Genomic DNA, 11,508 nt, shown 5'->3' on the forward strand with positions numbered 1-11,508 from the left:
ATAAAATTGATTTATAGAGCACCATTCAGACACAAGGCAATTCACAGTGCTTGACAAGGAAATTCCAACGAGACAATTAAGAACCTTAAACTTTAGATTATGAAGAATATTTTAAAAAGTTGATAAGAAAGGCATACAATTAAGAATAAATCCAGTTAAAAAAATAATATTAAGGTAGTAAAATAATTCCTATTCTACAAGTAAACCTGAGATGTATTTAGGCCAGAGGATGCACGTTTATTGACATTGGCTGAGGATACCTGTTTTAAAATGAATGAAATGTACATTTTAATGAACAAATGAACCAAAAGCAGTTATAGAACTTCATTCTATTAAGTCTCAGTTCAAAGAATAGCATTTTTACATCCAAAATAATTTTGTAGCCATCATCATAGGGTCTGCAATGACATGAACACTTTATAGAGGAAATTTCCAGAACACTGGAAACTGAGAATGCCAGTCACAGACTGTGGCGTGATTTCATTTAGTCAGTAAGTAAAGTCCCTCATGTGCCATTTATATTTAATATATAAAAATCTGTTAAATTATGAAACTGACTAAAATCACCCATACTTCATAATCTCCAGAGACAGAATTCTCTAAATTGGACCATTATCTTGACTACATTTTATAAAGCAATATCCTCAGGTATGGAAGAAATGTTGAAGTTAGCAAATAGGGTCAATGATGGTGAAGTGGAGTCTATTATTTCATATTTATCATTTTATATTTCTCTGCAGCTGTACTGATACAAATGCATGCACCTAAATATTTGTAAAATGTTAGCATGGTGAGTATCTCTTAAAATATATTGTGTGTGTCTGAAGTCATCTTAACAGTGGGAGGCATGCAAACACAGCAAGTGCAAATCTTTAACAAATAAATTAAAGATAACAAATTATTTTTAATACAAATGTCATGTTGTATCTATTTTAGGTCTTCACTTTGTGCTATTTGATAACATTTGCAGATGGATTTCTTTAGAAAAAAAAACTTTCCTCTATATACCACTAGAGGACGCTGTCTGTGTTTTCTCTTGGAATATTATAAATTGTTCTTGTTACAGAGCATATCGTTAACAAATTCTGTACCTCGTGGGAATGCAGAAATGCTGCTGTATTAAATGACATCTCATTAGCATCTTGGAGCTCAAAGAAAGTTCCCGCTTTCTCAGACTGTGTTAAGATGTCAGTTTTTTTCCCCACTGGGAATTATACTTTTTCCACTTTTCAGTTACTTGAGAGCACAGTGGAACAATCTGTGACACATTCATATTATGACTCAATATAAATGTTTTGACACTGCCTATTATGAAGCCTTTCATTGTTTCAGGGTGTGATTATGTTAGTTTCACTGGAAGAAACTGATGTTTCACCACTTTCTTTCAATTAAATGGAAGTTGGATTACCAATTAGTCTCATCTGCAACATTCTGACACAGCTACCTGTTCAAATTAATCACAAAGTGGAAAAATACCAAACATTTTTTCATTTAAATATGTGTTTTATCATCCCAATGTGTTTTTTCTTTTTAAATTAAGAGAATCTAACGTGCTGATGAGGTATTGGTCCGCTGCAGTGTGCAGCAGTGAAAAAGGGAGGACAGGCCTCAGGTGTGATGATCGCCTGTGAAATAGGCTGACACAAGACAGGCTGCTTCATTGTTCCCTGTCCTTTGGAGTAATAATGTCTTCAGTGCGAGTCGCGGTCCGAGTCCGTCCCCTGAACAAAAGGTCTGTAAAATTAAAGCTTTTTATTCCTGCCAGCTTCCAAACTGTGAGACGCCACTGACATCCCACTTCCACAGAGAAAAGAGGCTCTCATCTGAAAGGATAATTCATGTGAACGGGAACACGACGTCCATTCACAAGGTACAGGCTTATATCACAGTATAACGTGCCACACTGCAGTAAGGAGACTTATTAGAGACGGCTGTGTGTTTTGAAATTGTAGCCTTCATCTGTGCGAGGGGGCGAGCTGAAGGACAAAGGAAAATCCTTCACATATGACTTCTCGTACGACTCCTCTGACAATGAAAGCCCAACTTTTGCGTCCCAGGAGGAGGTATCTGTCCTCTTTTTTCACTTTTAACTATATATTTGAATTCTTGTAAATTCAATGGAACACATTTATCTAATTTTGTTTCCCTTTTGCTATAGGTTTTTCAAGAGTTGGGGTCTGATGTCCTTAAAGCTGCATTTAAAGGTTTTAATGCCTGTGTGTTTGCATATGGGCAAACGGGCTCAGGAAAAACCCACACCATGATGGGTCATGAGGTAAAACCTACTCTTTAAGTTTTTATTTGGTGTAAATTTACTTTATTCCAAGTATTCCTCTCATATAACAAAAAGAATCTGCTTCAATTTGTGTCTTGCATACAACAGCCACCCATCTTCTATAATATCTTATCGAGCTTGGGGGGTGCAGAGTGATCAAGCCAATCCCAGTTTACGCCATTGGACAGGTTCAAAGTCCTTCACCGGTCAAATGGACACAAAATCACACATGTTCACACCTGCAATTAGTAGAAAACATTTATGCAGCAAGGGAGAACACGTAAACCCCATCCACAGAATGATGGATAATTTGACTGTGAAGCAAGACTTCTAACAATACACCTTTTATAGATGTAAGTGCCCCCCCCCCCCCCCCCCAAGTTATAAAAACAGCAGAAGCTATTGATAAACGACCTAACCTACTCTTGTAATTTGGGAACATTTCTCTCCCATGAATACATGATTCAGTACATTATGTGATTTGCATTGGTAAAAACTGGTAAATTCACAAGCTTCTTTGAAGTACAGTGGTCATTTACCAGTTATTTTTCCACTCCTGAACACACCACAGAGATTATTCTCATTTTCCGTGGAATAAGTCATTTTGACAGGTACATGCCGTCCATCGAGCTATTTCTCTCAGCAGAAGAATTTCAGAGCGGTCTTTTTCCATTGAACTCGGAGCATATGTCATTCCGTGTTGTGAAGGTCAAACATCCACAAGGCTTAACAATGAGCGAAACGCGTCTCTGAGCCGAGGGGAGAATTTGAGAAGCAGCTGTCCTCAAAACATTCATAGGTCATTTCCAATGTGCATGCCAAATGTGCCTCGCATATTAGTCCCACAATTGGCAGGGGCACACTGGGTGTCGCGAAAATTCACAAATTCTACCCAGCTTACAATGCAGAATACCTGCTTGGTGCTAACGGGAGCGCGAGCACAGTGCAGACTTCTCACCACATTAGACACTGACTGATAGCAGCCTCATCAGAAGTGTTTGTTTCCCTCCACTAATCAGAAAATTTGATGAGTGCAGCCTCCTACAGCGTCTCTCTCTCTCTCTCTCCTCACCTTGCACAGCAATGGAAATTTCACATTACCGGTGAGGTTTCTGCCCGTCTACCAGGAGACTTGTGCAAGGTCATCAGCAGAGCTGCTGTCAACATCCCAGATAATTATATATGGCTCTTAATGCTTACTATCTGTTACTTTGTAATTAAAACAAGAGGGCATGCAGCTCAGACTGGAATTGCTTCTATGCCTCAGTAACTCTGTATCAGATGAGCTGCTGTTTGTGGTGTTCAGCAGTCTTTGCATGTGCTGAGTTGTAGTTATAGCGTAGCATGGACGCCAACATTGCAAAAAAAAAAGTTATTGATAACTACAGTGTGTTGTAAATGCAAATCTTTGTTTTTTTCCATGTATCAGGAAGACAAAGGTTTGATCCCCAGGATCTGTGAGGGCTTGTACAAGGAAATGGCTCAAAGTAGCAAGACCGCTGCTGTGACGTTCCATACGGAGGTCAGGTAAGGTCATACTAGACATTAAAACTGTTTTGTGCTTGTATGTGCTCAAGGTCTCGCGCTCCATATTGGTAGTATTTTAATAATAATATTGCATTTGTTTGATATAGCACATCTTCACAGAGCTTACAACAACATCGGGCAGGCTTTTATTTGATCCAAGTCAAAGGGAAACTCCATTTGCAGAGGTTATTCCCCCTTTTTTTCCAACACATCGGCTTTCAGCGAACATTGATTTCAAGCCAAAAAGGGTTGGCGCACCAATTTTAAGTCATGTCATGGAGTAATATTTTTTATTTTTCACACTGAAGTGAATTAATCAATTTAGAAAAATATTTGAGTTTTTCATAAAGGGGAAAAAAAACTGTTCACTAAATCAAACCTGGGCAATTTAGCTACAGGTAGCCCTGTGACTCTCCTTGACTGGCCTGTGAGGGGTCAATAAGAAAATTTCAAATAGAAATACTTTAATTCCAGAGGGAAATTGGATGAAGGTTAGTGTATATGAAGCATACAATCCTATTGCTTCACGTTTTTGGAAAGTCGGTTTCTTTACAACCAAAAAATTAGTTTGCGTCCCTGTTGTAGCACAATGCACACAAATACAAACTTGACTTAAAACAAAGCATGAACAGTATCTTATCAATAGCAAACTTCATTTTTAATGAGATGTATTCCTATTGAGCAGGAAAGAATGGTTGGTTGTTACAGCTCAGCTCTCGACAGGAGCCCTAGTTTCTAATTTCGCCCTCTTGGGGAAACCTGCATGCCAGCCCACACTCCAGATAAATTAACTATCAAATATGCAGACATAAAGTCTCTGCTGAATAATAAACCAGTTGTTAAAACTCCTGATATTTTTGAAGTTCACAAAATTCTCATTCTCCAAAGGCTGGCGGCTGTGCATAAAGCTTTGTTTGGACTGAAAACGCACAAAGACCAGTCTGCAGGTTGTCTCAGCAGTATCTTAAGGACAATTTTCTCAGCTGATATTCACAGAAAGCATCCCTGAAAATTGTGCTCCACGAGATTACCAGTCGATGTTTGCCCTGTTCCAGCAAAACTGCAAGGAGGTGGCAGCACAGTCTGGATTACATTTTTATATATATATATATATATATATATATATGAGAGAGGTGAAATGGTAGAGCCTTTTAGATCCTCTAGGATGTCATGCAAACTGCAAAGGTATTTCTTAATGACTGTAAAATATATGACTGTCTCTAAAGCCCAGGTGTTGGTTTGACGTCCCTTAAATTATCAAAACATACCAGCAGTATTGACCCAGTCAATGAAGGCACACTAAACCATTCTTCTACTGGCAAGACACAACTCTTGATGTTGGAAATAAGGAAGAATCGAAGCAAGCTTTGGTCAGCACTTAACCTAACATCTTTACAGCTTCAGCAATTTCAAGTTGATATGGCATAGAATTATTTGCCCTTTTATAGTGAAACTAACAGGAAATTTGTATTAGATAAAGGGAACTAAAGGTGCTGTGATGATCCCAAAGTGGCACACAAGTGTCTTGTCCTGGTTTCTGTAATTTTTTTTGTTTGTAACTTCCCAATTCAAATTAAAAGTGAAGCTCCTTTTTTTTGAAAAAAAAAAAAAGACATTGCTTTTTTGTTAATTAGTGGTTGATTCCTCATTTGCTTCTAAATGTGTGTTGTTTTTTTTTTCACACTTGTGCCATTGTAATTTTCAGAGCCAATGAACATTAAAAACTTACGATCTCAATAAAGGCAGCGCCTAAAACCCTTATTGATGCTTTGTTGGTCTCTCAAATACCTCATGTAGTGGCCAGTAATGAGTCTAGTATTGATTTAGATATCTTGGTCAAGGGAATGAAGACTATGATTTCATTGCTGTACTTGAATAATATTCAGAATCCCAAATGATACGTAGTCTTGTCATAACTGTTCCATGTCCCAGCTTGTCTTCTAAATGATGATGTTGGGAGATAAAATTGAGGCTTTCAAGCCTATTGTGCCTCTGAACCCATTAATTTACCATCTGGCTTCATGTGTGCTGCAGGCACATTATTTGAGTTTAATTCAACTGTAGAAATGGATTGTATTTGACAAACGATAAAACTTAAAAATGACTTGACAAATATGTGTTTTGCAAGATATAAGGAGTTGTGTTTTTTTTTCCTCACATTTAATCACTGAGATAAACAAAGTTATGTTTCAAAGTACATAGTCACTGTCTATTAATTCTAGTTATGTTCAAGCCGTAAATGTTACGTTTCAGGTTTATCAGCGAGGAGGGACTCTGGAAAAAGCCAACAGTATTGGTCTTTTATATAGTCAGTTTTTCTGCTGTGTCCTGAGGCCATTCATGCAATAACCCTTGTTTTAGTCGTGTAAGCAGCACAACCTCTCGTCATTTGGAAAACCCCACACTGAATATTGCAGCCTGCACTCAACACATGCCAGGAAACATCCACAGGATGTGCTCCCGTCCACTTTAGTACTGTCACGCTCTCTTAAAGCCTAATTGCATCATGCCTGACATTGTTTTGAATCATCCACTCAGTTCTTCTGCGTCTTGCGCACACCTAGTTTTGATTTGAAGTGCTCTGCCAAAAACTACTTTGCATACGTTTGTTTATTCATTACCAATATGATCAGAACAATAATTTGGGCTTTGAACCCACTGTGCTGTTCTTCTCATAGTTAGTTGTTTTGTCCATAATTTGTTCCATGCTGAAACCTTCATCAGTTTCTCTCTGGCCTCAAGTGTTTTCCTTCTTGAAACCAGTTATCTTGAGATCTACAACGAACGTGTGCAGGACCTCCTGAAGAAGAAAACACTGGCGGAGGGTGCAGTGTTGAGAGTCAGGGAGCACCCAAAGGAGGGACCGTATGTAGAGAGTAAGACAATGTTCTGATGTATTTTTTTCTCCGATCACTTAAGCTTGTCGAAATGGTCCAATGTTAATCCATGACTCATTTGTAGATCTATCCAAGCATTTGGTTCACGACTACAGTGACATAGAGGACCTCATCGTTCTTGGTAATGCTCACCGCACCACAGCCTCCACGGGTATGAATGCCTCGAGCAGCCGCTCCCACGCCATCTTCACCATCAGGTTCACTCAGGTAAATTGCAGTCCTCAAACAATCCTGCTGCCTGGAATTAAAAAAAAAAAAAAAAAAAGACAAAAGTTTGTATTATAATTGGGTCAATGTATCCCCTTTTTTGTACTGATAATTTGTCATAACATTTGTTTATGTTTTAAAGTATTTTTGTATTAAAACCTCTTATGCCCAAGTGTCCCTCTGTTTTTCTATCTTACCTTGTTTGAACTCCGTGCCAAAGGCATGGTTTGATGCAGATCTGCCTCGGGAGACGCTCAGTAAGATCCACCTGGTAGACCTGGCAGGCAGTGAGAAAGCTGATGCCACGCGCACTACAGGCGTCAGACTGAAGGAAGGAGCCAATATTAACAAATCCCTGGCCACCTTGGGTAGTGTGATCTCGGCTCTGGGTAAACATTTCAACTGACGCACTCTGACAAAACGTCTATCTGCTATTGAGCTTATAAAATCAATAATGGTAAATGACTGCTTTCTATGGAAAGATTGTAATTTTGATTTAACCACGGTCATTGCAAAGAAACATGGCGTATACCTCCGTCACAATTAAAACTCTGACTTTTTTTTTTTTTTTTTTTCCATCGTTTCCTGGACTTACTATTTTCCTTCCATGTGCCCTTTTAGCTGACCTTGGTGTGGGAGACCAGTCGACAAAGAAGCAGCAGCCTTTCATTCCCTACAGAAACTCTGTGCTGACGTGGCTGTTAAGAGACAGCCTCGGTGGGAACGCTCTGACCACCATGATAGCGAGTGCGTACTACAATGCAAACGTATTTCAAGCTGCTTACTCAAGCTTGTTATTGCCTCTAATGCAGGTTAACCACATTCATTGAAGTTTGTTTCCTCTTGTGCTCTTACAACCGTGCCTTCATGCTGAATTGACCCACCAGCCATTTCTCCTGCTGCTGTGAACTACATGGAGACCCTGAGCACTTTGCGCTATGCAAACCAAGCGAAGAACATCGTCAACTCTCTCACGGTGAATGAAGGTGGCAGCGCCAAGGTGATCAGAGACTTGCAGGCCGAAGTCAAGAGACTCCAACAACTGCTAGAAGAAAGACCGCAGGTCCTGCAAGTGTTAAGAATTCTAATCAAAGTCCACCAAGGTTACCACAGTATGTGCGTTAACAACCATTTATTCAGTGGTGCATTGCATTCAATATTATTTCAGGTAGTCCAGGAAAAGTCCTCCCCTGTGAAAGTGAAGGAGTTGCATCAAAATGAGGCAAAGGCGAGTCACCGTCTGCCAACAGGAGAAAATGTTTCGTTGATTATCTGTGTAAATGTTTATTTCTGCTATTATTCCAAGGTTGTTGCACTGACCAAAGAGCGGACCAGCAAATGGGGAGAAACACAGAGCATTCTGCAGGTATGGTGTTCAACTTTATGCATTTAAGCTTTAAGATCCTTTGCCTAATTACGCTGAGGATTTTTTTTTAATTGTTCAAGTGGGAAACGGTCAATAGTTTTTGATTCTGTACATGAACTCAATGATACTATGATGGATCAGTGTCTACACATAAGTGCTTGATTACCTGTATTGTAAGTCGGTATCCATATATCTTGAATGCAGTTTAACATAAAATATGAGACATTCATGTTCAGTTAAATTATGAGAAGCTTTGGCAAACCAACTGAGAAATGATGTTTAAAATTGTAGCATTTCAATCCTGGCACTTGGTGAAAGTTAAACAGAAGGGCACTGAGCAGACAGATTGTGGAGGTTGCCTTAATTGATTTTACCACTATCCATCAACACATGCTGTTGCTCCTAGAAGCACTTTTGGTGGATGTCAGTTGCTTGCAGTAATCACTTCTTGCCACCTGGTGTCACTGCAAGTCTTGTGAACAGAGAATTTAGGGAGTGAAAATGGAAGTAGAATGAACCTGGCATATTTTTCTTTTTCTTTTAATTGTTTTTAAATGGCACTCTTATGATGGTAAGGGTAGTATATTGTGGTGGTTTAGAGGCCTGACAAGAGAACGAGCAACCCCCCCCCCCCACCCCCCTTTTTTTTCTCCCCAAATATATCTCCAGCTTCTCTGAGGTGCAGGCAGGATGACAGCTTCTTTGAATGCTTCCAAAGTGCAACAAATATTACAGTGACGCTAACCCACAATTGGCCTTGAACAACTTTTCCTTTATGGATCCAGGCAAAATCTTTAAAATGACACAGATTACATTTGTTCGGGACTCATTGTATTGATCAGTTAAGCTTTCCAGTCATGAGAAGTGCAGCCACACTTCTTTTCTCCCTCATTACACATTTAAGTTAATTCCTAATAAGAGCCTGTGCACAGGGTTAAACTATTATCATATATAGGCTAAAGATTTCTGCATAAATTTGTTTCTAAAGCCATATTTAAAAAAATGCTTGGTAAGGATTTTAAATACCGTATCAATGATGGACAGCCATATATGTGCAGGATAATTAATATTCTCTTCTGCGCGGTGGTTAGCAGGTGACATTTACTGGCCTGACAGTCTTTTATTTGTGAGCATGTATTGGAACTCATTAGCTGCTGTCAACTGCTCCTAATTGAGAGGTCTTGATTATTGACATCTGGTACTTTTGTTTTTGGACTGTCCAGCTTGTAAATTAACATTTGTGTTGTAAATCTATTTACATGTTGAAGTGGTGATTACTTTTTGCTCAATTACATCATTGTCCATCTCTACTGAAAGAGCTGAAATATGACTTATTTTCAGAGCTGTGGCCAACCGTGTAGTTGCCTCCGTTATTATGCATGATGACACCTGGTGAAAAGGCCGCTGTACGAGTTACTGGTTAGCCCACAGGCGTTGCTGAACCTCGACGTGATTGACGAATGACTTCATGGATTTGACGCTCGTCTTTATTTGCGTTTGTGTTCTGTCTGCTTGTGTTGCATCGCTAACAGACATTAAGGTGGAGTCTTTGGGTGTGGAATTATGGGAGGGATTCCTAAGTTCAGTAGAAAGATCAACATCTGGACTCGCTTTGAAGTTGGCCATTTTGAAATTCGGAACATGCACTTGATGAACAAAAGCATAATCGCGGTAGAATTTAGGTGTTCTACTTTTTAACATGCGCCATTTGATATGAGTGACTCTGATCTAACCTCTGTGTTCAACTGTATGGCATCATACACTGTGCGTTTGCTCTAACCAGCACATGGCTCTTAAATTAGGAAGTGTCTCCGCCAACTCTGTCTCAAATAATTTAGTGTTCAATTCAGCCGATGTTGTTGCTGAAAGCTGGATGAAAGATTTCTGCTTTGGCCTTAAGGAGACAAGTTGACCAAGAGCGGTGTAAACAGAATTTCGAATTCTGTATTCAAAGCAGATTTAGAATGCAAAGTTATTCAGCGTCAGCTTCCCAGATTGGTTACAGGGCATGTGGGAAAGAGAAAGTAATTAATATGAGATGGATTCCAGAGCAGCCTTCTACCAGACAGAGGTGACAACAGATTGAGAGAACAAAAAAAAGGGGGTGAAATAAAATGACAAGCTACTGCAGAGCATATCCCGTGTATATCTGTACGTGCACACTTCTGCGAGTAGGTCAGGAGAGTGGAGCTGCATTTCTATTCTCTCAAACGTCCCTTTCAGGTTTCTTTAAAATGGTATGAAGTGATTTCAGCAGGATAAAATTAACTGCGGCTTCTTTATTTTTTGTATTTCTCAAACATGCTACCATCAGCACAGTTTAAACTCTAAATGCTCCAAGCCTTGCTCTGTTTAATCTCAGTTTAACTCATAGTGTCAGCAGTTATAGATCAGTCATTGTAGCATTTTATGACCTTTACTATATTATCAGCAGCAGGCTTTTTTTTTTTTTTTTTTTTTTTTTGCATGCAAATACTCTATAGTTCAAAAATGAACTTTGTTTTTATCACTTGAATTTTGGTGATATTTGCGACTTGCCTGGCAACACATGTTGCTTTCAGTATGTTGGCCTGCACTTTTCTTTTAAACCATATTCTTGACATGAAACCACACTTTTTTTTTTTCCCAATTCTCATATTCTTGTGCTACATGCTAAAATACGAGTCGTAATTCTCCATAAGCTTCAATGTAGAAAAACATTTTTGATTTAGGTTCCCGGAAGTCCTTCTTTCAGGTTGAACCCTTTCCCGTTTTAAACAAGTGCCACACATGTTAACATGCTGCTGGCTTGAATACACATCAAACTAATTACGCGACAGTTCATGTTGCATATGCTCACAAATAACATAAAGGGAAGTATGAAATAAATTTAAAAAAAAACTAACGCTGTGCCAAATCTCTGTTGTGAGTTAATGGTGAAACATGATCACAAGAGGCTTCATGCCAATTGGAAAATGGGACAAGCATTTGCTTTTGATCTGTAGGCTATCTTACTCTTAATAAATCTAGGAAACTTAACTACGGCTCTCTGAAGAAAATTTACTTTTTAATGTAGCACTGAAATGTCGATGCAAAGGTTTTCCCTTCTTCACAGTTCAAAACCTCGTCTGTGTACGAGGCGAAAAGACAATTTGTTGTGCACCATGTGATCGGTGTTTTGAAATGTATATTGTGAACCTGAACTGTCAAAGTGCTGGAAAGAAAATCATAGAAATCTTTAATACGGATTATGGCTT

Source organism: Lipophrys pholis (assembly GCF_963383615.2).
Source record: "Lipophrys pholis genome assembly, chromosome: 15".
Classification (NCBI taxonomy): Eukaryota; Metazoa; Chordata; class Actinopteri; order Blenniiformes; family Blenniidae; genus Lipophrys; species Lipophrys pholis.